This window comes from Suncus etruscus, chromosome 15 (assembly GCF_024139225.1).
Source record: "Suncus etruscus isolate mSunEtr1 chromosome 15, mSunEtr1.pri.cur, whole genome shotgun sequence".
In the NCBI taxonomy this organism is placed as follows: domain Eukaryota; kingdom Metazoa; phylum Chordata; class Mammalia; order Eulipotyphla; family Soricidae; genus Suncus; species Suncus etruscus.
The window spans coordinates 7,521,469-7,549,001 of NC_064862.1; the positions used below are offsets into that span (position 1 = coordinate 7,521,469).

The 27,533-nt window shown below is 37.3% G+C and overlaps 1 protein-coding gene and 1 non-coding gene across 2 annotated transcripts in view; both read right to left on the bottom strand.

Annotated features, from left to right (window-relative positions):
- The window catches only part of CITED2 (Cbp/p300 interacting transactivator with Glu/Asp rich carboxy-terminal domain 2), a 1,046,546-nt gene that overhangs the window by 961,165 nt on the left and 57,848 nt on the right, over positions 1-27,533 (bottom strand). The window lies entirely within an intron of this gene.
- Positions 17,292-17,353, bottom strand: LOC126031863 (U7 small nuclear RNA). The gene has a single exon (XR_007503676.1). It is a non-coding gene; the product is annotated as a U7 small nuclear RNA (small nuclear RNA).

A 27,533-nucleotide genomic window follows, 5' to 3' on the forward strand; every position in this document is an offset into this window, starting at 1 on the left:
AGAAATTGCTCCTAGCTTGGGGTACCATATGGGACTCTGGGGATCAGCCTCATGCAAGGCAAATACCCTATAGCTGCGCTATCGCTCCCACCCTCTTTCTTTCTTTTTGCACTGCAGATTTTTGGATTCCGGATGTCTGATCTTTTTCTCCATGATGATTTACTTAGTTTGATAAGACTAAATCACATATCTTGAGAAAGATAGAGATAGTAGTTATATGAGACAAGTGACCGTACAACTTTTGATGAAAAAGGGATTTGGGCCACATTCAGTGTTCACTCCAGGCAGTGCTCCTTAAACCTTAATCTGCTCTCCTTAAACTGTTCCTTCCTTAAACCCTGTGCTGTCTTTCAGAACCCCAATCCCTTGTCTTTATAGCCTCTGTCATGTTTCCTCTTTAGCTCTCATCCAGAGCAGTTGCAGGGCTTTGTTTTATGTCAACAGACACAAAACAGACATATATATTAGTGATATATGTGCTTGTCTTGCCTTTTTGAGTGTTTCTTGCTTCTAATATCTCTTATGTCACTGGATTTTTCTAGGCTAGAAGAATTTACCACACATGTACCTTAATTCAAGCTTAAGAATGGGTGAATAAGTACCTCACCTCTTCTATATAGCTTTAAACCATTTGACAGAATGCACTCTGCATCAATGATACTTTAACATGACAAATTTTAGTAGGATCATGGATGAGCTGCTTTGTTGACTAAACCTCAGGGGTTGTTATACCAAAAACAAATATATGGGCTCTGGGTTTGAGAAGATGTTGGTCTTAGAACCAGTCTAGAATGAGTTAGATTCAATCTGGGGTGGAAGGAACAGATTCCTGGAGGTCTTCCCCACAGATCCTCAAGAAAGATAAGAAAGAATTAGAAGAATGAACACATGACCCCCAAAAGCAGAGAAATCATTTCAGGTATTGACATGGTGCCCTGAATTAAAGAAGTAAATAAAAAACAACAACATCTTCAGAGACTGTGCTAAGGAAAAAGAGAACTAGAAAGAAATAACGATAGTCTGACTATCAGGGACATGGGTTTATAAATTAAGTCTGTAACCTCAATGGTTGCACTCACTTTCTGGTGTTGCTTCCATTAACAGCCATATCTCCCACCATAAGGAATGCTGGGAAGTCTTCCATCATAGTCTAGAAATAAGAAGTGCAATCACTATATTCCTCTGCATTAAAAGAGCACAGTTACAAGTAGTGAGTTGGATTATAACGGAAAGAAAAGCTATCTATCTTGCTTGCAGTGTGCACTTTGAATGGGACAAAATCCTCTCTCTAGAAATCTGTCCACAGAAATCAAACACTTTTACTGTTTGTGACTTTATTTCAAAGTAACCATAAAAAGGATCTAATTCCCCCAGAGGATACATATTTAAATATGTGTGATCACAAATAACTCTGTGTGTATTAACAAAGAATTGTTCCTTCTCCCAAAGTAAAACACAAAATTCCTGGTATACTTCTAGCATGCGGTTTTAAAATTCAAAATGTAGTGGAGTGGCTAGATAGCGTAGGAGTTAAGTTACTGACGCTAGTGGGATGTCTGGCACCACATATAGTTTCTTTATATTTTTTTGTTTTTATAACAAATCTGATGTAATTAAGGAAAATAAAAATAGATAACATAAATCAACATATTTTGAATTTTTTTGAAACATATGCACTGCTCATAGCTTGGGAGGATTAACATAATTAAAATGACAATAATTCCCAAAGCATTATACAGATTTAATATAATCCCTACAGAGATACCCAGGGCAGTTTTCAAAGAAGTGGATCAAACGCTCCTAAAATTCATTTGTAATAATAAATGTCCACAAATAGATAAAGCAATACTTGGGAAAATGAAGATAGGAAGTATCACTTTTTTAAGCAGTAGTCATTAAACAGCATAGTTAGACTAAAACAGAGCCTCAGATCAATGGAAAAGACGAGTATTCTGAGATTGGCCCTAATCATATTAATCTTTGATAAGGGGGCAAGAAATACAAAGTAGAGCAAGGAAATCCTTTTCAACAAGTGGTGTTGGGATACTTGGTCAACTAAAATAGAAATTGTAGATGAGATGATTATATTAATATGCCACTGACTATAATTTGAGTTTTATGAGTCATCTGAATTATATCCAACAAATATTCTCTCCTAGTTTCCAAAGGGATGATTTTTCCAGATTTACACATTAGGAGTATATTTTTAGAAGTGCAGTGAAAGGTCCAGTGAATATGTACACTTCAATGGATGGGAAAAATCAATCCCAGCATTCATATTACTGTGGTAAAAATAAAATGCACATATATGTTGAAAGTTGCTAATATAATCATTTATGATACAAAATACCATAAATTTTAGTTTATGGAGTGTTTTGGGCCACACCTGGCTGTACTTAGGGTTTATTCCTGGTCCTGTATACAGAGATAATTCCTTAAAGCTCTTAGAGGATTATATGTGTTGCAGGAGATCAAACTAAGGCTGGCCAAGTGCAAGACAAGCATCTTCCCTGCTCTGCTATTTCTCCAGCCATATGTGAAGTTTTTAATTTACTTTGAATAAGGTAAATAATATTTATTGTAACAATGGGAGATGTTCCTAAATTGTTAATAACAAAGGTTAAACATTATAGTATATTTTACTGATTATAAATAAAATGTTTAGTATAACAATCTGAAAAACTTGAATCATTTCCATTAAAAATATCTAACATGGAATTAGGAATGAAAATTTTATTGAATAAGAAGATAAGGGAATCATATGTGGCAGAAAATTGTTTGCCATTATCAAATGATAGAGATCTCAGGAAAAAGGAAGACCCAGTTGGAATTAATTCTCTGGAGTTGTTAGGCTGGACAATGTGGATTTGAATAGATATTATACAAGTGATTGAGAACCTGCACATATTTTTGATATATCAGAACTTACAAATATCAACAACCGGGGCCAGAGCGGTGGTGCAAGGGCATTTGCCTTGCATGTGGCTGACCTAGGATGAACTGCAGTTTGATCCCCTGGCATCCCATATGGTCCCCCAAGCCAGGAGCGATTTCTGAGCACAAAGCCAGGAGTAACCCCTAAGTGTCACAAGGTGTGGCCCAAAAAGAAAAAAAATCACAACCTATTAGGCTTTTAAGACAGTAGAATTCTGAATCTAATATGAGTCCTTCACAAAGGATTATTAAAGTAGAAGCCCTTCAAGATCTTTATTTGTGTATGGCCAAGATTTTAATAAGTCTAATTATACTCTTACAGCTAAATATTTTATGTCCAGCTTGCACTTGAGGAGGAATTTCTGTGCAGATATGGGGCAAGTGTTTGGGCAGAGTTATGAGTTTGCAGGATTAAGAGAATACAGAGAAAAATAGGTCCTGAAGTTCTTCCTTAGATTTAATAGATCTATTATGTTACAATTCAAGGCTATTGGATAATATTCCACAACCATTATGTATGCTAATTTCCAAAAGATCTTTGTGTCACTTTGAAATCCTTAGAGAAAAATATAAAATTTAAGAATGTCAAAAACTAATATTCATAGTATACTAGAACAGCCTTGCATTTCTAGTAATCGATTATTCCCCCTCTTCATTTTATTACTTTAAACTAAAGTAGTTAATACCTGATAGGAATATTTTCTCATTTGTCTTCTTATTGCCTTATAACCTGCTCAAAATCAATGCCAAAATAATTGTCCTTTATATGGCTTTATTGTTTTCCTCTCAATTCCTCCATTGTATCTCATATACTAATGGCCATAGATAATACACCTTAAATTAGCATTATGAGAAACAGGAGACATAGTATAGTAAGTAAAACCATTGACTTACACATGGCCAACCAGGTTCAATTTTCAGCATTCCATATGGTCCCTCGAGAAAATTAGGAGTGAGTCCTATTACTCTAGCCCCAAGATTTCACCTTTTATTATAATTAAATAGTATTTCACTATGTGTATGTATATATATCTATATCTATCTATCTATCTATCTATATATATGGGTGTGTGTGTCAGAGTGTGTATGTGTGTATACAAATATAACAAATTTTATCTTACCTCTGCTATATAACTTTTTAAAATAAAAATTAAAAATTAGTAGAGTGGACATGGCTCTTGCCTTGTATGCAGCCAATTTGTATTTGCTCCCTAATATCTCATATGGCCCACCATCACAGCTAGGAGTGATTTCTGAGCACAGAACCAGAAGTAAACCCTGAGCACTGTCAACATGGCCCCAATGCACAACGACAACAACAGTGACAATAACAAATAACAACATCAACAAGAACTTTGCATCCAAGTATTTAATTAATAAACCTTTTTTCAGATTGACTTGGTTTCCTTCTAGAAAAAATGTAATGCTTCAGACACTGCAGTCTATTCTGATACCTAAGTACCTTAACATACCTTATTTTTCTCACATGTAGAATAATGTGCATTTTCAAAATAATATTTTCCCTTTTACTATGTTCTCTATTTTATCCAATTAAAATCCTATTTGTCTTGGGACATTAAAGATACTACAGTAAAATGGGCATATGACTTGCATGGAGTTGATCTGAGTTTAATCCATGTCTCTCCATGTACAGAAAATTTTAAGACTTCATTTTTCCTGATAGGTGCACAGTATTTCATTGTTTAGACGGACCAGGATTTCTTTAAACACTCATCTGGTGTCAGGCATCTGGATTATTTCCAGATTCTGGCAATTGTAAATAATGCTGCAATGAATATAGGTGTACAGAAGGCATATTTGTATTGTGTTTTTGTGTTCCTAGGGTATATCCCTAGTAGTTGTATAACTGGATCATACTGGAGCACAATTTCCAGTTTTTTTTGAAAAATCTCCTTATTGTTTCCCATAAAGGCTGGACTAGACAGCATTCCCACCAGCTATGAATAAGAGTTCCATTCTCCCCACACTCCCTCCAGCACTGATTGTTCTTGTTTTTATGATGTGTGCCAGTCTCTGTGACTTGAGAAAGTACTTCAATGTTGTTTGAATTTACACCTCCATGATGATTAGTGATGTGAAGCATTTTTTCATGTGCCTTTTGGTCATTTGTATTCTTCTTTGAGGAAGGAAGAAGGGGCCTATAAAAATAACTTAATGACACAACTTATAAAATTGGGAAGTGATCAACAAAATGAATCAAAATCAGGTAGGCAGAAGGAAATAACAAATAACAAATAACAAAGCGTAACAAAGTAGAAAACAATGAAGTGGAAATCTAAAGAACAATTCAAAAGCTCAATGAGAACAAGTTGGCTTTTTTAAAACAATCAACAAGATTGATAAATCACTAGCAAAACTCACAAAGAAAGGTAGAATCTTAATAAACAGAAATAGAAATGAAAGGGGGAAGATCACTATAAATACTACAGAAATTCAAAGGCTAATCAGAAACTACTTTATGCTATGAAACAAGAGAACCTGGAAGAAATGGATAAATTCTTGGACTCATAATCTTCCACAGTGAATCAGGATGACCTAGCATATCTAAAGAGACCCAACACTATTGAGGAAATTAAAATGGTAAACAAAAGCCCAGGCCCAGATGGATTTACTAACTTTTTTTTCAAACTTTTGAGGAGGAACTACTACCAATCCTTTTCAGGTTCTTCCAGGAAATTGAAGAAACATAAACACTACCAAATATTTATTATGAAACTAACATCACCCTGATACCAGAACCAGATAGATATGTGGCCAAAAAAGAAAACCATAGACCAATATCTCTGATGAACACAGATGCAAAGATCCTCAACAAAATTCAGGCAAACAGGAACCAATGCCTTGTCAAGAAGATCATACACCACAATCAAGTAGGTTTCATTTCAGGAATGCAAGGATGGTTTAACATACATAAATCCATCAACATAATACACCATATCAACTAAAAGAAGAATAAAAATGCTTGATGATTTCAATAGATGCAGAGAAAGCATTTGACAATATCCAATACCCATTCTTGATCTAAAAAAAATCTCATCATGTTGGGAATGGAAGGAACTTCTTTCAATTTAGTCAAGGCTATCTGCCATAAACCAATTGCAAATATTCTCAATGGAGATAAACTAAAAGTCTTCCTTCTAAAATCTGATTCAAGAAAAGGTTGCTTTCTCTCACCACTTCTATTCAATATAGTGCTGGAAGTTCTTGCAATAGTGAGTAGGTAAGAAAAAGATATCAAAGGCATCCAGATAGGGAAAGGAATAAGTCAAGTTATCACTGTTCACAGATGACATAATACTATATTTAGTAAACCCTAAAGAATCTACTAAAAGCTTCTAGAAACAATAAATTTATATAGAATATTAGCAGACTACAAAATTAACATAAAAATCTATGGCCTTCCTATATACAAATAATGACATAGAAGAAATGAACATTAAAAAACTGATCCCAGGGGCCAGAGTGATAGCACAGAGGTAGGGTGTTTGCCTTGTATGCAGCTGACCCAGGATGGACCTAGTTCAATCCCCAGCATCCCATATGGTACGGGAAGCCAGGAGCAATTTCTGAGCTCATAGTCAAGAGTAAATCCTGAGCATCACCAGGTATGGCCTCAAAATAAAAACAAAAAAAAGATCCCATTCCCATTAGTGCCACAGAAACTCAAAGACCTCAGAGTCTACTTAACTAAAGAAGTGAAGGACCTATACAAAGAACATGACAAAACACTGATCCAAGAAATAAAAAGAGGACACAAGGAAATAGAGACAACCCTGTTCATGGATTAGGAGGATCAACATCATTAAAATGGCAATACTCCACAAAGCATAGTACAAATTTAATGCAATTTCTTTAAATATACCCATGACATTTTCCAAATAAGTGGATAAAACACTTTTGAAATTCATTGGAATAATAAACACCCACGAATAACTAAAGCAACCCTTAGGAAAAAGAAGGTGGGAGGCATGACTTTGTCCAAATTTAAATTGTACTACAAAGCAACAGTCATTAAAACAGCATGTCTTGGAATAAAGAAATACCCTCAGATCAACGGAATAGGTTTGAATATTTAGAGAATGTTTCCCAGACATACAGTCAAATAATCTTAATCTTTGATAAAGGGGAAAGAAACACAAAATGGAGCAAGGAAAGTCTCATCAACAAGTGGTGTTGAGTCAACTTGTCAGCCACAAGCTTTTATATTTTTCTTATTGGTACTTTTTTGCATGGAGTGTTTTAAAACAAATTATCAAAGACATGTTTTATAATAGAACAGGTATAATCTATTGTTTTTTGTTTTTTGGTCACATCCAGCAGCGCTGAGATTACTCCTGGCTCCACACTCAGAAATCGCTGCTGGCAGGTGCAGGAGAGCATATGGAATGCTGGACTTTGAACCACTGTCCTTCTGCATGCAAGGCAAACGTCCTACCTCCATGCTATCTCTCTGGCTCCAGAACAAGTATATTTTAATAGATATAATGACAGAAAGTATTCAAAACATTTTGGCTCAGTTTTGTGCATGAGTTACCTTTTATTTTAGCATATTTTTCTTATAATTATAGTTTCCTAATCCAGAGAAAACAAGAGAGTAGGTTTTCATGTATCAGACATTGGAAGGAAGGATGCTAAGTATAATTCCTACTATACTATGTTAAGTATAATATGTCCGATAAAGTTTCTGAATTATATGAAGTAATAAGTTCAGTTCTTTTCTCTGTCTTAAATGAATTGAACTATTAAGTGTGTAATAGAACAATCAGAATAAAAATAGAATAAAAATTTAAGTGCATTAGTAAAAATAAGTTAATAATGAGAGTTTGATAGATGATTGGTGGTCATTCTACAATTCATGATTAATGATGCTTTGTTCCAAAAGCAATACAGGTCTTTAGACAAAGCTTCAGTTCATAAACTGTACATTTATTAAATCTGAAATAGGCAAATGGATTGTACTCATAAGTCAATAGAGTGAATAAAATAACTTTTTAAATACTTTGTTTTGTTATTGACCCATTTGGACCTCAAGGATAAAGGAAACCACTTATTAACTATTTATACAATGAAAATGAGATAATACAATGGGTGTGAGAATAAAGATAAAAAATTATTTCAATAGACTCAAATAATAAACCAAGTGTTAGAAGATAAAATTGACTAGGAATAAAAGTTGAGGCCATCCTTGCTTAGGGTCACAGCACAGAGAAGAGACCCGGCAACTTGCCACAGGTGACAAAGGAGGGTGGAGACCTGAGGACAGGGTCAAATCCTGACTCGCCTCCATTATTCCCCCTTAGGGTTGCAGTGCAGAAAAGGGATCCAACTCCTTGCCACAGTTGACAGAGGAGGGCTAAGAGCCGAGGGCAGGGCCAAACCTCAGTGCAGTCACCACCATTTCTCCCCACCTCCTCCCCACTGACTCTCCAGACCAGAGAGTCTGTACACCATACAGGTCTAGGCAGACCAGATCTAGCACTTATTTCTCTCAGATAATCCACAACCCATAAAACAGAACAGCAAAACATTGAAGTAGCATGTAATACCTCTGCCATACTTTGAAAAACTTAACTAGCAAAAATAAAATCAAAATTGAATATACCTCTAATCACTTATAACACAGCAAGTTCAGCAGAGCACTTTATTAAACAACCCTAAACTTCAACATTCTAAGCCACCAAATGCAAAAAAAATATGGGTAAACTAAGGAAGACATTAGCAGCAGGGGATATAGAGAGAAATCCTAGCAAGTTTCCAAGTCCATCAAAATGCACGAACACAATAGATGAGGACCTAAAAGTGACAATGGATATCATAGCAATAGAAATCAAGGAATCACTAGCCTGGGAAATTAAGAAATCCATAGATGAACAATTCAACCAACTCAAAGAACTTTTGCAGAAGATAAGAGAGTCCATAAAATTCCATAAAAAAATTAATTCCACAAAAATGGAATTAAGGGAAATAAAAAACATCTTAGCATGCCATACAAGCAGAATTACACATTTTGAGAACCACATAGAGGAACTTGAAGAAAAACTACAAACCAACAATGACAAAGAAGTCAATAAGGAAGCAAAAAGTAAAACATTGGAAGAAAATGTTAGGTACTTAGTGAACAAAGACAAAATAAATAATTTATGAATTTTAGGAATACCAAAAAAGGAGAGGAAATAGAGAAATGGGAAGAATAAGTAGTGAGGGAAATAATAGAAAATTTCTGGAAAGAGGCACTAGTACAAATCCAAGAGGTGAAAAGAGTCCCTAATAAAATAGACCCTTATAAACCAACACCAAGACAAATTCAAATAGCAAAAAAAAAGAGAGAGAGAGAGAGAAATATGAATTTCTTAAAGCAATAAGGGAGAAAATACCTCAAGTACAAGGGAAGGAACATAAGAATCAAATCAGAACTCCCATTTGAAACAATTAAATAAAGAAAATAATGGAATGACATATTTAAACTACTGAATGAAATAAAATATCAACCTAGAGTCCACTACCTGGCAAAACTCTCATTCATATAGGAGGGAGGACTAAAAACATTCTCAGACAAAAAGGAACTCACTATTTGTGCTAACCAAACTGACTTCAAATGAACTACTCAGAGATGATTTACACAATCCCAACACCCAATTGTAACAACAACCACCCTACACAATAAAATAGCACAAAAAACCTCTCTGTCAATAATCTCAAATGTTGATGGACTAAACTCCCCCATTAAAAGTCACGTAGTGGAGGGTTGGGTCAGAAAACAAAAAATGGATATTTGCTACCTGCAAGAAACAAACCTAAATACAGGATAGACACTGGCTTAGAATAAAAGGATGGAACTCAAGCTAATGGAAAACAAAGAAAGCTGGATGGCCATTCTTTTTTTTTTTTTTTTTTTGGTTTTTGGGCCACACCTGGCGGTGCTCAGGGGTTACTCCTGGCTGTCTGCTCAGAAATAGCTCCTGGCAGGCACAGGGGACCATATGGGACACCGGGATTCGAACCAACCACCTTTGGTCCTGGATCGGCTGCTTGCAAGGCCAACACCGCTGTGCTATCTCTCCGGGCCCTCGATGGCCATTCTTATATCAGACCAAATTGTATTCAACCTCAAGAAAGTGCTCAGAGACAAAGAGGGTCATTACTTACTGATCAGAGGAACACTAGACCAAGAAGTACTAACTTTGATCAACATTTATGCACCAAATACAGAGCTAGCAAAATATGTAAGAAGAAACATATAGAAAGAAATGTGATAATAGTAGGAGACTTCAACACACCATTATCACCACTGGACAGATCCACCAGGCAGAAAACTAGCAAAGATATAAGAGCCCTAAATGAGAAACTAGAGGAACTAGGACTAATGGACTTCTATAGGGCCCTCCACCCCCAAAAGCAGAATATAAATTCTTCTCAAGTGCACATGAAACCTTCTCTAAATTAGACTATGCCTTAAAATATAAATATAATTTTCACAAAGTAACAAATATAAGGATTATTAGAAGCACCTATCAGATTACTATGCAACAGAGAAAAGGATTTACTGTAAAAAGGAAGCTGTGGAGAAAATTCAACACCTGGAGATTAAATAACATGCTACTCAAAAGCAGCTGTATCAATGAGAAAATCAAGGAATAAATAAAAATATTTTTTGAGACAAACAATAATGAAGAGACAAATTGTTCAAATCTGTGGGACATAGCAAAAGCAGCAATTAAGGGGAAACTCATAGCAATACAGGCCTACATCAAGAAAGAGGAAAGTGACTAAATAAACAATTAAAGGGACACTTTAAGGATCTGGAAAAACAGCAAAGAACCCCAAATACAGCCAGTAGACAAGAAATAATAAAAACCATAGCAGAAATAAACAACATAGAAACAAAGAAAAAAATACAAAAAAAAAAGTCGATAAAACCAGGAGTTGGTTTTTTTTTTAGAAAGAATAAACAAGATAGGGACCAGAGTCATAGCATAACGGTAGGGTGTTTGCCTTGCACATGGCTGATCAGGATGCACCTCAGTTCAATCCCCAGCATCCCATATGTCCCCCAAGCAAGGAGCAATTTCTGAGTACATAGCCAGAAGTAATCTCTGAGCATGGGTGTGGCCCAGAAACCAAATGGAAAAAAAAATAGAATAAACAAGATAGATGGCCACTTGCAAAACTCACCACAAAAAAGGGGAAAACACCGAAATAAATAGGATCACAAATGAAAGGGTAGAGATTACAACAGAACTCCAAGAAATCCAAGACATCATGAGGGTTTATTATAAATAATTATACTCAGTTAAGTTAGAAAACCTAGAAGAAACCAACAGATTTATGGAAAAATATCATCAAAGACTTAATAAGGAGGATGTGAAAAGCCTAAATGGGTCAATCAAACCTAAGGAAATTTAAACAGTAATTAATAAACTCCTCGAAAACAAAAGTCCAGGTTCAGATAGTTTTACATTCTGAGAAGAATTACTACCATTGAACCTCAGGCTCTTCTAAACATTGAAAAGACAGGAATCCTCCCTAACTCCTTTTTTGAAGCTAATATCATATTCCCAAAGCTGGCAAAGACACTGCCAAGAAAGAAAACTAAAGACCAATCTCACTAATGAACACTGATGCAAAAATCCTCAACAAAATCTTAGCAAACCGAATCCAACAATACATCAAAAAAGATTATACACCATGACCTATTGGGCTTCATCACAGGAATGCAGGTATGGTTCAACATACACAAATCAATCAACATCATACAGCACATAAACAAGAAAAAGAAAAATGACATGATCATATCAATCAATACAAAAAAGGCATTTGACAAAATTCAATACCCATTCATGCTGAAAACACTCAGAAAAAGAGGAGAAAGAGATTAAATTGTCAATCCCATTTAAAATAGTATCCAAAAATATCAAGTACAGAGGAATCAATGTGACACTAGAATTAAAGGACATATATCATGAAAACTTCAAAACACTTCAGAAAGAAATTGAAGAGGTCCCAGGGAAATGGAAGAACATCCCCTGCTCATGAGTAGGAAGATCAATTTAATCAAAATTACTATCTTACCTAAATTACTATATAAATTCAACACAATCCCTATGCAAATTCAGATATCATTTTTAAGGACTTAGGACAATCAATTAGAAAATTTGTACGAAACCACAAAAGATCCAGATTAGCCAAATCCATACCTAAAAACAAGAAGCTGGGTGGCATCTCTTTACCTAACCTGAAGTTTTAATATAAAACCATAGTGATCAAAACAGCATGGTACTGGAACAAAGACAGAATCTCTGACCAGTGGGTCAGAGTAGAATATTCAAATATGGGCCCGGAGAGATAGCACAGCAGCGTTTGCCTTGCAAGCAGCCGATTCAGGACCTAAGGTGGTTGGTTCGAATCCCGGTGTCCCATATGGTCCCCCGTGCTTGCCAGGAGCTATTTCTGAGCAGACAGCCAGGAGTAACCCCTGAGCACCGCCGGGTGTGACCCAAAAACTAAGAAAAAAGAATATTCAAATATATGGTCAACTAATATTTGACAAAGGATCCAAGAATTTGAAATGGAACAAAGACAGTCTCTTCAACAAATGGTGTTGGAACAACTGGATAACCACCTGTAAGAAATTAAAGATAAATCCATACCTCACACCTTACAAAAAGGTCAACTCACATTGGATTAAAGACCTTGAAACCAGACCTGAAACTATAAAGTTCATTGAGGAAAAATAGGCAGAACACTTCAAGACTTATATATTATAAAAGTCTTTGATGATAGAATGCTAGTGGCAAGACCTTTGGCATCAAACCCAAATAAATGGAAGTACAACAAACAAATTTTTCTGCATGGCAAAAGAAACCCTGGTTAAAACTAGAAGACAGCTAATGGAATGGGAAAAACATTTTGCTCTCAACACATCAGATAAAGGGTTGATATCTAAGATATACAAAACACTTAGAAAGGTTAACTCCACAAAATCTAATAAAGCCATAGAAAAATGGGGAGAAGAAATGAATAGACACTTCTCTGAGAAAGATCAACAAATGGCTAATAGACACAGGAAAACATGTTCATCATTACTCATCATCAGGGAAATACAAATCAAGACAACAATAAGGTATCACCTTAGACCAGTGAGGATGGCACACATCAAAAAATAATGAGACCAATCTCTGTTGGCAGGAATGTGGTAAGAAAACTCTCATCCACTGCTGGTGGGAATGCTGTCTGGTTCAGCCCCTATGGAAAACAGTTTGGAGGGTGCTTAGTAAACTCAGATTTGAGCTGCCATATGACCCAACAATCGCACTTCTGCATATCTATCCCCAAGATAGAAAGTACATATTCACTACACTATTCATTGCAACACAGCACAGTAGCCAAGGTTTGGAATTAACCTAGATGACCAACAACAGATGAATGGATCATGAAGATGTGGCACTTATACATAATGGGATACTACAGAGCGGTTAAAAATGATACAGTCATGAAATTTGCAGCAACATGGATGGAACTAGAAAATATTATGTAAAATAAAGTAAGCCATAAAAAGGATAAATGCAGAATGATAGCAGTTATCTGAGGCATTTAAAATATATACCATGCATACATAAAATACTCCATGAAGAAACACAATGGTCTAAACTTAGGGTAGAAACTCCTAACACCATAGGTGTCAGTGTATAGTGAGGAGAAGTGTTCAAATCAAGCGGAAGAGGGGAAACACGAAGCCTTGACTATCGTTTATACCATCAAGAAACCAGCAACAACAGAAACAGTGGTGCAATGGTCCTCAAACTACAGCCCGCGGGCCACATATTGTATTTATTCCCATTTTGTTTCTTCACTTCTAAATAAGATATATGCAGTGTGCATAGAAATTTGTTCATAATTTTTGTTTTTACTATAATCTGGCCCTCCAACAGTCTGAAGGACAGTGAACTGGCCCCCTGTTTAAAAAGTTTGAGGACCCCTGGTAGAGTGTATAGGTGTGCAATCAACCTCTCACTACAAAAGCCTATAATAATATCCTAATGTATTTATCTACAGGACCAGGTGCAGAATATTATTGAAAGCCAGGGTCCTCCTACTGCAGTGGTTACTAACAATGTTCTAATGCCTTAATTTTATTAGATATAAAATAACTTCATCTTCTTTGTTCACAGTAATTCTTAGAAATATAGGGTGAACGCCCTACTTTTGCGCCTAAGTGCTCAATTGTACTAGATACCATATACAGTGCTCATTATGACAATGTCTTGATAAAATACTCCAATTTACCCATTTCCTTGTTTATATCTTCTATTGGGACCTAAGAAACAGTCAATACAACACCACAGACTTATATTATGGGTCCTACTCATCGAATATATTTTTCCAAATTACCATTTCCTTTTTCTCTATTTTCCTCCTTTTTCTCTCCTTTTGTCTTCTTCCTTCCTCCTCCTCTTCCTTCCTTCTTTCTTCCTTCCTTCCTTCCTTCCTTCCTCCTCCTCCTTTTTCTCCTCCTCCTTCTCTTTCTCCTTCTCCTCCTTCTCCTTCTCCTTCTCCTTCTCCTTCTCCTCCTTCTCCTTCTCCTTCTTCTTCTTCTTCTTCTTCTTTTATTTTTTGGCCCCACCGGGTGATGCTCAGGGGTTACTCCTGGCTCTGAGCTCAGAAATAGCTCCTGGCTTGGGGGACCATATGGGACACCAAGGAATCAAACAATGGTCTGTTCTAGGCTAGCACATAGCCTTACCGCTTGTGCCACTGCTCCAGCACCTATACCTATACTTTGACCAGCCCCATTAATCTAAGTCGCTGAATAAAGTATTAAAATTCAGGGAATAACTCAGAGGACATCTCTATAGCTAACAAATGTTTATGAATTTAGTTTAAAAAATTGCAGAGGGGGAAGAAGAAAAATGTAATCATTATCTTTTGTAACATACTCAGAAAAGCTTTTACCTTTCAATGATCATCAAAAAAGTTAAATGCAATTTCCCAAGAGATAGTTTTCATGTTTTTTTCTGTTTCCAGGATATTTTTATTCCCATCTGTTCTTTCTTCTTCCCATTCACTTTTGTGCAATACAGCCTTTTAGTAAATAACCCATGTTTTTTTAGCATACTCTACCACATATCTAATGCTGCTAAGAAACAATCACAAATTTGTAATGATTTAAACCACTTTATTTGTTGTAGTTCTGTTGGGAGGATAGCCACTTCTGCTGCAATAAGTGAGCTGGAGTCAACCTGGTGGGCCCATGTTAATGCTCAGGATTCTGGGCTGAGTGAAGAAAGTTGGAGTAGCTGGATCTTTTCCTCCACTTGGTTGTTCATCTTTAGAAAGTGAGTCGAGGATTTTTTTCTCAGATAGTGGCAGCATGTCAATAGGACAAAGCTGTACTGGAAAATTCTAATGAAGCCTTATTTGTTGATGTCCCATTAGTCAAAATAATCACTTGATCACATCCACGGTCAGTAAGGAAGTAATGGATGAATTAAGGAACTGAGATTTTATTTTGTTCTTGGGTCAGACATCTGTATTTAGGGCTTACTACTGACTATCTAGAGCGCTGGACATTAAATCTAGGTTGGCTGTATGCAAGGCAAGCAGCCTATACACCTATCTCCAGCATGAGATCGTGACATTTAAATGGAGGACATAAATAAAGCAACTCACCTGTTAAACATTTTCAAGTGCTCACAGTACTTTTAAAGTTTAGCAGCTCAGACCTCATAATTTATGTATCCTTATAATTAACTTTAGTGAGAATATCTGTAAAGCTTTCTTTAGCATGATATATGGGAGAAAGTTTGTGCAAAAAAACCTGGTATTGGATTTGCATTTTAAAACCCCAAAATTTAAATTTCCCACTTCAGATACAGATCTGCAATTGTTGAATAATATTTTCCATTAGTTTATTGTCCTAGTGGCAAATATTTCAAAGTGTCAACCCTGCTGTATTAATGTTCTCTTCACAGAGTGTTAAATAGAATAAATCCTCATTTGCTTCATTTCATGAGTCAATGTCTGAATTTGCTCTTTTCAAACACACTCCCACCTGGAACTTTATGTCTGGGGAATAATGCAGTGATGCAGCGAACAAATATTTTTCCCCAGGGCAACAAGTTGCCTGTAGTTTTAATATGACTGCAAGAGGATTTAGCAGAATAATTCTAAAGTGTTTCTGTTTAAGATGTTTTTGCTTAGATTTACTTGATTCCTTATCATTTTGTAAACTGGATTTTGCATCTTTCTTAGATTTTGAAGGATGCATCTAAATTTACTTTCTGTTTAAATGTTTCCTTTTCTGTTAGAATCTGTTTCTACTGTGTGTGACATGGGCTGAGGACAGTAAAAGACACAAGGTGTTTATCCCAGGGTTTTGCAGATATACACAAGTGGTAATTTCTTTTCCTTACTTTCCTCCTTGTTCTCTTTCCAAATTGCACTTTATCATTAGAAATCTACTTATTTCCCCTCACCCACACCAGAAAGTTTCTTAGTATGTTTTCCTGAAAAAACAAAGCAGTCAGTTCTGCTTTTTGTTCAAACCACATGTTCAAAACAGAATTCAACTCATTACCCAATGTTTCTAAACAGCATGGATGAAGATATAAAATCAACAAACAAATTTTATAAAGGCCCTGGCAAGTAAATTAAAAACAGAACTAGTAATTATTTTCTGGATAACTTCTTTGATTAATAATTAGTAATGGGAAGAGTAAAATATGTTTTTTATGTAACTGTAGACAGGAGAATTCTTTCTTGAAATTTTGATTGGAATCATGTATTTATTTTTTATTTATAAGAATGCTGAAAAACAAAATGGTGTTCCTAGACATAAAGGAAGGAAAAAAGGGTCCAGAGAGAAAGTATTGGGGCTAAAGTGCTTTCACAAGGCCAATACACTCTTGGCATTTCTGGATGTACCACAAACCATACGATAAAAATAAACAGAAAGAAATTTTCTTTTTTTTCCTCATATCCCACAAATGAGTGAGATTATTCTTTTCTTATAATATATTTAATTAAACACTTTGATTACAAACATGATTGTGGTTAGGTTTCAGTCATGTAAAGAACACCCCCCTTCACCAGTGCAACATTCCCACCACCAATGTCCCAGATCTCCCTCCATTCCACCCCATCCCCACCTGTACTCTAGACAGGCTTTACAATTCCCTCATTCATTCACATTGTTATGATAGTTCTCAGTGTAGATATTTCTCTGCCTGCACTCACCACTCCTTGTGGTGAGCTTCATGAAGTGAGCTGGAACTTCCAGCCTTCCTCTCTTTGTCTCTGAGGATTGTTGCAAAATGTCTTCTCTTTTTTTTTTTTTGCTGGGGGGCCTTCCGGTGGAGACCAGAAAGCCTGCTGGACAAATTCTAAAAAAGCTGTAACACTCTTTTTCTTAAAACTCATAGATGAGTGAGACTATTCTACGTTTATCTCTCTCCCTCCGACTTATTTTCTTTAATTAAGTGACACCTTTAAGAGGAATTTCCTTTATTTCTTTTTTTGTTTTTTGTTTTGTTTTTACTTATTTATTTTTCTTTATATAAACATCTTGATTACATATGATTGTGATTAGGTTTCAGTCATGTAAAGAACACCCCCTCTACCAGTGCAACATTCCCATCACCAATGTCCCAAATCTCCCTCCATCCACCCCACCCCCACCTGTACTCCAGACAGGCTTTTCAGTTCCCTCATTCATTCACATGATTATGGTAGTCCTCTGTGTAGTTATTTCTATAACTGCACTTACCACTCTTTGTGGTGAGCTTCATGAAGTGAGCTGGAAGTTCCAGCCCTCCTTTCATTGTCTCTGAGGATTGTTGCAAAAATGACTTTTATTTTTCTCAAAGCCCATAGATGAGTGAGACTATTCTGCATCTCTCTCCCTCTGACTTATTTCACCCAGCATGATAGATTCCATGTACATCCATGTATAGGAAAATGACTTCATCTCTCCTGAAAGCTGCATAATATTCCATTGTGTATATGTACCACGGTTTCTTTAGCCATTCATCTGTTGAAGGGCATCTTGGTTGTTTCCAGAACCTGGCTATTGTGAATAGTGCTGTGATAAATATAGGTGTGAGGAAGAGGTTTTTGTATTGTGTTCTTGTGTTCTTAGGGTATATCCCTAGGAGTGGAATAGCTGGGTCGAATGGGAGCTCAATTTCCAGATTTTGGAGGAATCTCCATATCACTTTCCATAGAGTTTGGACTAGACGGCATTCCCACCAGCAGTGGATAAGAGTTCCTTTCTCTCCACATCCCTGCCAGCACTGGTTGTTCTCATTCTTTGTGTTGTGCGCCAATCTCTGTGGTGTGAGGTGGGATTTCATCATTGTTTTGATTTGCATCTCCCTGATGATTAGTGACGAGGAGCATTTTTTCATGTGCCTTTTGGCCATTTGTATTTCGTTTTTATCAAAGCGTCTGTTCATTTCTTCTCCCCATTTTTTGGAGGGATTAGATGTTTTTTTCTTGTAAAGTTCTGTCAGTACCCTGTATATTTTGGATATTAGCTCCTTATCTGATGGGTGTTGGGTGAGTAGTTTCTCCCACTCGGTGGGTGACTGTTGTATCCTGGGCACTATTTCTTTTGAGGTGCAGAAGCTTCTCAGTTTAATGCATTCTCATCTGTTGATCTCTGCTTTCACTTGTTTGGAAAGTGCAGTTTCCTCCTTGAAGATGCCTTTAGTCTTAATGTCATGGAGTGTTTTACTGACATGTTGTTTTATATACCTCATGGTATCAGGTCTGATATCAAGGTTTTTAATCCATTTGGATTTTACCTTCTATGTTCGCTTTTTTGCAAGTGGCTAACCAGTTCTGCCAGCACCACTTGTTGAAGAGGTTTTCCCTGCTCCACTTAGGATTTATTGCTCCTTTGTCAAAAATTAGGTAATTGTATGTCTGGGGGACAATGTCTGAGAACTCAAGCCTATTCCACTAATCTGAGGGTCTGTCTTTATTCCAATACCATGCTGTTTTCCCTAGGAGTGCTTTAGCTATTCGAGGGTGTTTATTGTTCCAGATGAACTTCATAAGTGTTTGATCCACTTCTTTGAAGAATGTCATGGGTATTTTTAAGGGGATCACATTAAATCTGTATAATGCTTTGGGGAATATAGCCATTTTAATTATGTTAATCCTGCCAATCCATGAGCAGGGTATGTGTTACCATTTCCATGTGTCCTCTCTTATTTCTTGGAGCAGGGCTTTATAGTTTTCTTTGTATAGTTCCTTCATGTCTTTGGTCAAGTTGACTCCAAGATATTTGAATTTGTGTGGCACTACTGTGAATGGGATTGCCTTCTTGACTTCCTTCTCTTCCCTATCATTATTGTTGTATAAAAAGGCCATTGATTTTTGTGTGGAAATTTTGTAACCTGCCACCTTGCTATATGAGTCTATTGTTTCTAAAAAGCATTTTGGTAGAGTCGTTAGGATTTTCTAAGTAGAGTCTCATGTCGTCTGCAAAAAATGAGAGCTTAACTTCTTCCTTTCCTCTCTGAATTCCCTTGATATCTTTTTCTTGCCTGATCGCTATAGCAAGAACTTCTAGTACTATGTTGAAGAAGAGTGGTGCGAGTGGACAGCCTTGTCTTGTACCAGAATTTAGAGGAAAGGCTTTTAGTTTTTCTCCATTAAAGATAATATTTGTCATTGGCTTGTGGTAGATGGCTTCAACTAGATTGAGAAAGGTTCCTTCCATTCCCATCTTGCTGAGAGTTTTAATCAAGAATGGGTGTTGGACCTTATCAAATGCTTTCTCTGCATCTAATGATATGATCATGTGATTTTTATTTTTCTGCTTCTTGATGTTGTGTATGATGTTGATAGATTTACAGATGTTAAACCATCCTTGCATTCCTGGGATGAAACCTACTTGGTCGTAGTGTATGATCTTCTTGATGATGCACTGCATCTTACTTGCCAGGATTCTGTTGAAGATCTTTGCATCAGCATTCATCAGGGATATTGGTCTGTAATTTTCTTTTTTGGCATCATCTCTGTCTGGTTTTGGTATCAAGGTGATGTTGGCTTCATAAAAAGCTGTTTGGGAGTGTTTCCATTTTTTCAATTTCATGGAAGAGCCTGGCTAGGATTCGTAGTAGTTCCTCTTGAAAGATTTGAAAAAAATCATTAGGAAATCCATCTGGGCCTGGGCTTTTCTTTTTTGGCAGATGTTTGATTACAGTTTTAATTTTCTCAGTAGTGATTGGGGTATTTAGATATGCTACATCCTCCTTACTTAAATGTGGAAGATTATAGGTGTCCAAGAATTTTTCCATTTCTTCTAGGTTTTCATGTTTAGTAGCATAAAGTTTCTCAAAGTAGTCTCTGATTACCCTTTGGATCTCTGCAATATCTGTCGTGATCTCCCCCTTTTCATTTCTTTGTGTGTCTGTGTGTGTGTTTTGGGTCACACCCGGCAGTGCTCAGGGGTTATTCCTGGCTCCATGCTCAGAAATTGCTCCTGGCAGGCACAGGGGACCATATGGGACACCAGGATTCGAACCAATGACCTTCTGCATGAAAGGCAAATGCCTTACCTCCATGCTATCTCTCCGCCCCCCCCTTTTCATTTCTAATGCGGGTTATCAGATTTCTCTCTCTTTGTGAGTTTTGCCAATGGTCTATATATCTTGTTTATTTTTTTCAAAGAACCAACTTCTGCTTTTGTTGATCTTTCTGATTGTTTTTTCGTTTTCCACTTTATTGAGTTCTATTTTCAGCTGTGTTATTTCCTTCTATCTCCCTATTTTCGGCTTCTTTTGTTGGTCATTTTCTAATTTTTTGAGCTGCATCATTAAGTTATTCAGGTATGCCCCTTCTTCCTTCCTGATGTGTGCTTGTAGAGCTATAAATTTTCCTCTCAGGACTGCCTTTGCTGTGTCCCATAGATTCTGGCAATTTGTGTCTTTAGTATCATTTGTTTCCAGGAAAGTTTTGATTTCCTTTTTGATTTCATCTCGGACCCACTGGTTGTTCAGAAGCAGGGTGTTTTATTTCCAATTGTTAAAGTTTTCTTCTGTGTGGCTTTGTAGTTCACATCTAATTTCAGAGCCTTGTGGTCAGCAAAGGTAGCCAGCAAGATTTCTACCCTCTTGATTTTATGGAGGTATGTTTTATGTGTCAGCATGTAGTCTATCCTAGAGAATTACCCATGTACGTTGGAGAAGAATGTGTATCCAGGTTTTTTGGGAAGGAGTGTCCTATAAATATCTACTAGTCCTCTTTCTTCCATTACTCTTTTCAGGGCTAGTATGTTTTTGTTGGGTTTCAGTCTGGTTGACTTATTAAGTGTTGATAGGGCTGTGTTGAGGTCTCCCACAATCATTGTGTTATTATTGATTTTTTCTTTCAGATTTGTCATTAATTGTATTAGATAATTTGCTGGTCTCTCATTGGGTGCATATATGTTTAATAGTCCATTTCTTCCTGTTGCTCATGTCCCTTGATTAGTACATAGTGTCCATCTTTGTCCCTTACCACTTTTCTGAGTATAAAGTTGGTGTCATCAGATATTAATATGGCCACCCCAGCTTTTTTGAGGGTGTTGTTTTCTTGGATGATTTTCCTCCAGCCTTTGATTTTGTGTCTATGTTTGTTCTGACTATTCAGATGTGTTTCTTGTAGGCAGCAGAAGGTTGGATTCATCTTTTTGACCCATTTTGTCACTCTGTGTCTTTTAATTGGTGAATTTAGTCCATTGACATTGAGGGAAATGATTGTCATAGGATTTAATGTCATCTTTGTAAATAAGTTTGCTGTGTTTGTTGGTCTCTCTTGTCTTAGAGTAGACCTGTCAGTTTTTCCTTTAAGGCTGGTTTATTATCTGTGCTATGTATTCTTCCTCCAAACCTGAATGTGAGTTGGGCTGGGTGCAGTATTCTTGGTGAGGCATTCATTTCATTCAGTCTTGTCACAATATCCCACCACTGTCTTCTGGCCTTGAGAGTTTCTTGTGACATGTCTGCTGTAAGTCTTAGGGATGCTCCTTTAAATGTAAATTCCCTTTTTGATCTTGCTGCTTTCAGTATTCTATCTCTATCTGTGGGATTTTTCAGTGTAATGAGGATGTGTCTTGGGGTGTTTTGCTTTGGGTCGCTTTTAACTGTTACCCTTTCAGGCATTCAGGATTTGATGGCATGTAGTCTTTAACTCTGGGAGTATCTCTTTGATGATGTCTTTGACAGTTGATTCTTTCTAGAGATCTCCTACCTGGGTCTCTGGGACTCCAATGATTCTTATGTTGTTTCTGTTGAGTTTATCAAAGACTTCTATTTTCATCTGTTCGCATTCCTTGAGTACTTTTTCCATTGCCTGTCATTTGTCTTAAGGTTCTTTTCCAATTTCTTCTGTTGTATTGAGTTTTTCTGCATCACATCTTCCAGTACTCCGATTCTCTCCTCAGCTGCTGATACCCTGTTGGCGAGGCCATCCATTAAGGTTTTCAGTTGAGCTACCGTGTTTTTTAGATCTGTTATTTCAGTTTGGAATTTTCTGATTTCTGTCTGTGTGTTCTGTTCAGATCGATCTATGTTTTCTTTGAGTTCTTCAAACATCTTCCATATTGCTATTTTAAATTCCTTATCCTAGAGGTTAATCAGGTGGTTGGAATTTATTAGGTCATTTGAGCTTTTGTCTTCATTCTCTGTGTATGGTGTTTGCCTGTGAGGTTTCCCCATGTCATGCTTGTAGTGTGGTTTTTCCTTCATGTTGTGGTGGGTTCATTAGTTCGAAAGAGTGCGTGGCCACGAAGCAAAGCGGCCACACTTTTCTGCTGCCTATAGTTGACAGTTTTTTTTGGTTCACTCTCTAGGCCTCTGAGGAGACCTTCAGGGATTCATAAACACAGGCAGACAGGTGCAGGAGAAGTTTCCCTTGAAGTCCTCAGAGTGAACAAAGGCACAGTAGGGTGGAGCCTCCGCAGGCCAGAGTGCTCAACTTATTTGCGGCGACCCCCATAGCCAGAATTTACTCACTGGGCAGCTTGAAAATGCAGTTTTTTGGGGGTGTGCTCCCTAGGCCTCTGAGGAAATCTTTAGGGATTCAGAAACACAGGCAGACCTCCTTTATTTCTTGACAATTTTAAGAGTGATAATTATCTCATTGCAATCAGGCTATCTCCATGGGATTTGAGACACCCTCTTGCTGAGGCAGCATTTGTGCAGAAGCCCAAATGCTTAGAGAAAATTAACCATTTTGGGGCTGCAGGAAGACAGGGACAGGGGCTCCACTGACATAACTTGCCCTTCACTAATTCTACTCTTTCTCTTTCCTCACCATGTTTCTGTCCCCCCACTCCTTGTCACATCAGGAAAACTGGTAATCTATTTGTAATGCAGGCTTTTTTGTCAGGTGTTTATGACTTTGCATGGGTGCTATTTGCATTGGGCAGCTCCTGACTTGATCAGAACTCTCTAAAGAGAAATGATGATGTTCCTGCGCTTGATATGCTTACTATTCTCAGATCTCCCTAAACAGAAATGACCTATCCATACTACAGATTCTGACAATGAGGAAATGGCAACAACTTGATCTAAGAGAAGGTTGTCTTACCTCACCATCTAACGATAAGATGAAATCAGAAGACTTGTCATCCTTTGGTCTGTGCAAAAGCGAAGATCGCTATATTCAGAAGACTGACATGACAACCATGTTGGGGCAGAACTTATCCAGGGACCAATATAAAAGCCTCAGTCTAGGCTTTGTCCTACTATCTGTACAACAACCAAGATCTCTAATTCCAGAGGTCTAGCTGAGACAACTGCAACTGAACAGGTCTTGTGGAAATATAATGAAAGACTCTATTCTAAGCTTCATCCTAGGATCACTCCAAAAACCAAGACCACCAACTACAGAAGACTGTTTATAACAACACTGATAGAACAGAATTTCTAGAACCATAAAGACTTCATCATAGACTTCATTCTTTGACCTGTGTAGATACCAAGATCTCTAGATACAGAGGTCTGATTTGATCATTCATGATGGAGCAGAAGTTTTCCATACACCACAAAGTATGTGCAATGTAATTATAAATAACAAAACAATACAATATATAATGTAAGATAACAATCGGTTGCCTTCTCCAAATATGTCTTTGGTAGAAAGCCAATTTATGAGAGGTATACTGAAGGCTGTGCTGTTACACTTTTGAAAATGATACTCATGGGGTCCGAAGCGATAGCACAGTGGTAGAGCATTTGCCTTGTTCTAGGACAATCCAAGATGAGCCCCGGATTCGATTCTCAGCATCCCATATGGTCTCCCGAGTCTGCCAGGAGCGATTTATGAGCACAGAGGCAGGAGTAACCCCTGAGGACCACCAGGTGTGGCCCCAAAACCAAAAAGTAAAAGATACTCATGTGAAAATTTTCTATAAAGGTTACTTCTTGCTGTTTGGGGGAAGAGCTCACCCTCACTTCCTAATATCTTTCCCAAAAGAAGGGAACCTGTTTATAGTGGCTTCCCTGGAAACCTCTCTGACTGTCCCTTACTCCTTCCCCCAAGGTCCTGTTCTAGTTTAGCTATTTAATGATGGTCTCTGAGTGGTCAGAGATATAGTTCAGAGGCTAATATACTTGTCTTTTATGCAACTGATCAGACTTTCATTCCTGGTATCTCATATGTTCTTGACTCAAAGTGAGCACAGAGCCAGAATTTTTGTGGCCCCACCACAAAAATAAATAAAAACTGATGATATCTGAATATATTTGGATTAATTTATTTTTATGAGTTTTTTCATGCTTACAGAGGGCATATATGCATAAATAAACTTCCATATAAAAAGATAAAAATAAACTTCCATAGTTTTCTTCATTTGATACTTGTTTGATTCTTCAACCTCTGAGAATTTCAGAAGACATGGGACAATTTATGTATATCCTTTGCTCCCCAAGATAGTATGAAATAGGGGCATGAGTAGGTGCTGACCTCTACTCTTACACAAAATTTCCATGAATCTTTATATCATCTTCAAATTTATTACAAATAGAGTTAGCCCCATCCTTACTGCTAACATCTGAATACATTTCTCTTGATTCTGAATGATGCCATATACCATTTGTTAATATAGTTGAATTTTTTTTCAGCCACACAGGCTTATTGCATATATTTGTATGATCATGATAAAATAACTAGATATACACATAAAATACACAGATAGGCTTTAGAGCCACATCTAACTAGAAATAAACTCTGTGCACAGCTTGGTATGATACCAAAATCTAAATTAAAACATAGACCACAAATTTAGTTTTAATGACTTTTATGTGTTAGGCAATCCAAAAATACATCAATAAGATTTCCTATCCTCTCGGCCTCATGTGTCTTCAAAACTTTCCAATAACTTAATTTGAAATAATACAGCCTGAAAAAACAAGCTGTTATTGGCATGCAGAGTAAATTATAATTAAAATTCATGATCTATGAATTTTTGGATTAATCTTGCATCTATGTAATTATTAGTCACACCTCTCACAAAGTCTGTTACTCATGAATGATGTAATGAATAGTTATTTGAGCACAAATTTCATGCAAATAGAATATTTAAAGTATGCCAAGAAAGATCAAGCCTCAGAATGTTTTGAAGTAGGGTTATAATATGAAAACTGGGAAAAACAAAAATAAATATTCAAAGAAAAATGTTTGAACATTTTTATGAAATTGGGGCTGGAGAGATAGCATGGAAGTAAGGCATTTGCCTTGCATGCAGAAGGTCGGTGGTTGGAATCCTGGCATCCCATATGATCCCCCGAACCTGCCAGGAGAGATTTCTGAGTGTAGAACCAGGAGTAACTCCTGAGTGCTGCCGGGTGTAACCCCCCAAAAAAAAACAAGTATAGAAAAAGAAAATAGAATATGCCCCTTAATTTTTTCCTCCAAGGTTCGTCCTCTAGCCTTTTCTATTACAAAGAATGTCAACTTCCCTTTTCCAAGTCATCTGATTCTTGTCTTCCTGTCCCTTTCCACAGCTCCTCTAACACTCATAAACCCTTATAACTCTTCAGCATTCAAATGCAGCTTATCTTCACGGCTACCTGTTTCAAACCTTTTCTGTCCTAAATTGTTCAGATGATCTTGCTCCTTGTAACAAATTCTATCCTGGCCAACCTTGTCAATCCATTTATACTGGAGCAGTCAATGGGATCTTGTTAAAACAAGGATCTGACCATATCACTTTTCAGCTTTAAACCTTCCAGCAGTTTTATCTCTTCAAAGTAAAGGCAAAGCCTGCATGGGCAGTAACCTAGGAAGGTCAGAACCCAGCTTCTTTTTTCTCCCTGGCTTCTCTGACTTCTCTCCCTACTTTATTCCAGATTGGTTCCCCACACACCCACCCCACATAGCTTTCCTGTCAATACTAAAAGTGGGTTCTGCCTTGGGCTTTTAAAACTGGTTCCCCAAAAGGATAAAAAGATCCTTCGCTCCTACAGTTCTTCACACAAAACACCTAGCTGCAATGCCTCCTGTCCACCCTAAGAAATACCAAGGCCTCTCCTTCAGTATTCTATCTCCCAGATTCCTTTAGGTTAATCATTAGGACTCTACTATTCCCCTGTATGTTTTACTTACTATGTTCTACGTCTTCTTTTATGGTCTGTGTTTTCATAGGGTCTGGGATTTTTTGTCAGTTTTCCCCTCTCTTCTTGGTGCTTCCAAAACCAGTTCTTCATTGAACAGATTAGGAGAAAACAGAGACTCTTCGGGGCAACTGTTGCTTTGATGTCTGCTTCCCTAAATCTCTTTATCTCCTCTGCACCTCTCTTCATTTACAAATACTAAGCTGGGATTTCTGGGAGAGATCAAAAGTAATTTCAATTATCCTTTCATTTGTGGGTCTGCATTTGGCTTTTCTCTCACTTAAAGGCACTGGGAATTATTTTCTCTGTGTTGACATTTCTGAGAGGCGCATGACAAAGTAAAGATGGAAGTGAGTGTATGGTCAGGCAGTATTTGTTTGCAAGGAACCTGTGGAGATTAAGGATCTTGACCCCAAGAAAAAGTGTAAGTTGGCATTTATGTAATTAGAAGGAACACGTACGGACTTGAGTTGGGGAGGGCTGGGAAAGTCACAGCAGGAGAGAGAGAGAGAGAGAGAGAGAGAGAGAGAGAGAGAGAGAGAGAGAGAGAGAGAGAGAGAGAGAGAGAGAGAGAGAGAGAGAGAGAGAGAGAGAGAGAGAGAGAGAGAGAGAGAGAGAGAGAGAGGAGAGAGAGGAGAGGAGAGAGAGGAGAGAGAGAGAGAGGAGAGGAGAGAGAGAGGAGAGGAGAGAGAGAGGAGAGGAGAGAGAGAGGAGAGGAGAGAGAGAGAGAGTCTCAGCATCTTCTCTCTGAACATCTGCTCCACTTTCCTCTCTGCGCTTTACTTACCAGTTTCCGTTGCTTACTCATAATTTCTGTTTCCTCCCAACTCTCAGGGCTTCAGCTACCTCAGTGCTTCCTTTCACCACCATCCCCCACTTCTAACTATTCAGTCTCTTCTTGTAATTGGTCCAACTTCCTGTTTCCAACAGGGCCTGGTCCATCTCTTGGTCTATGTCCACTGTTCTGGTAACTTC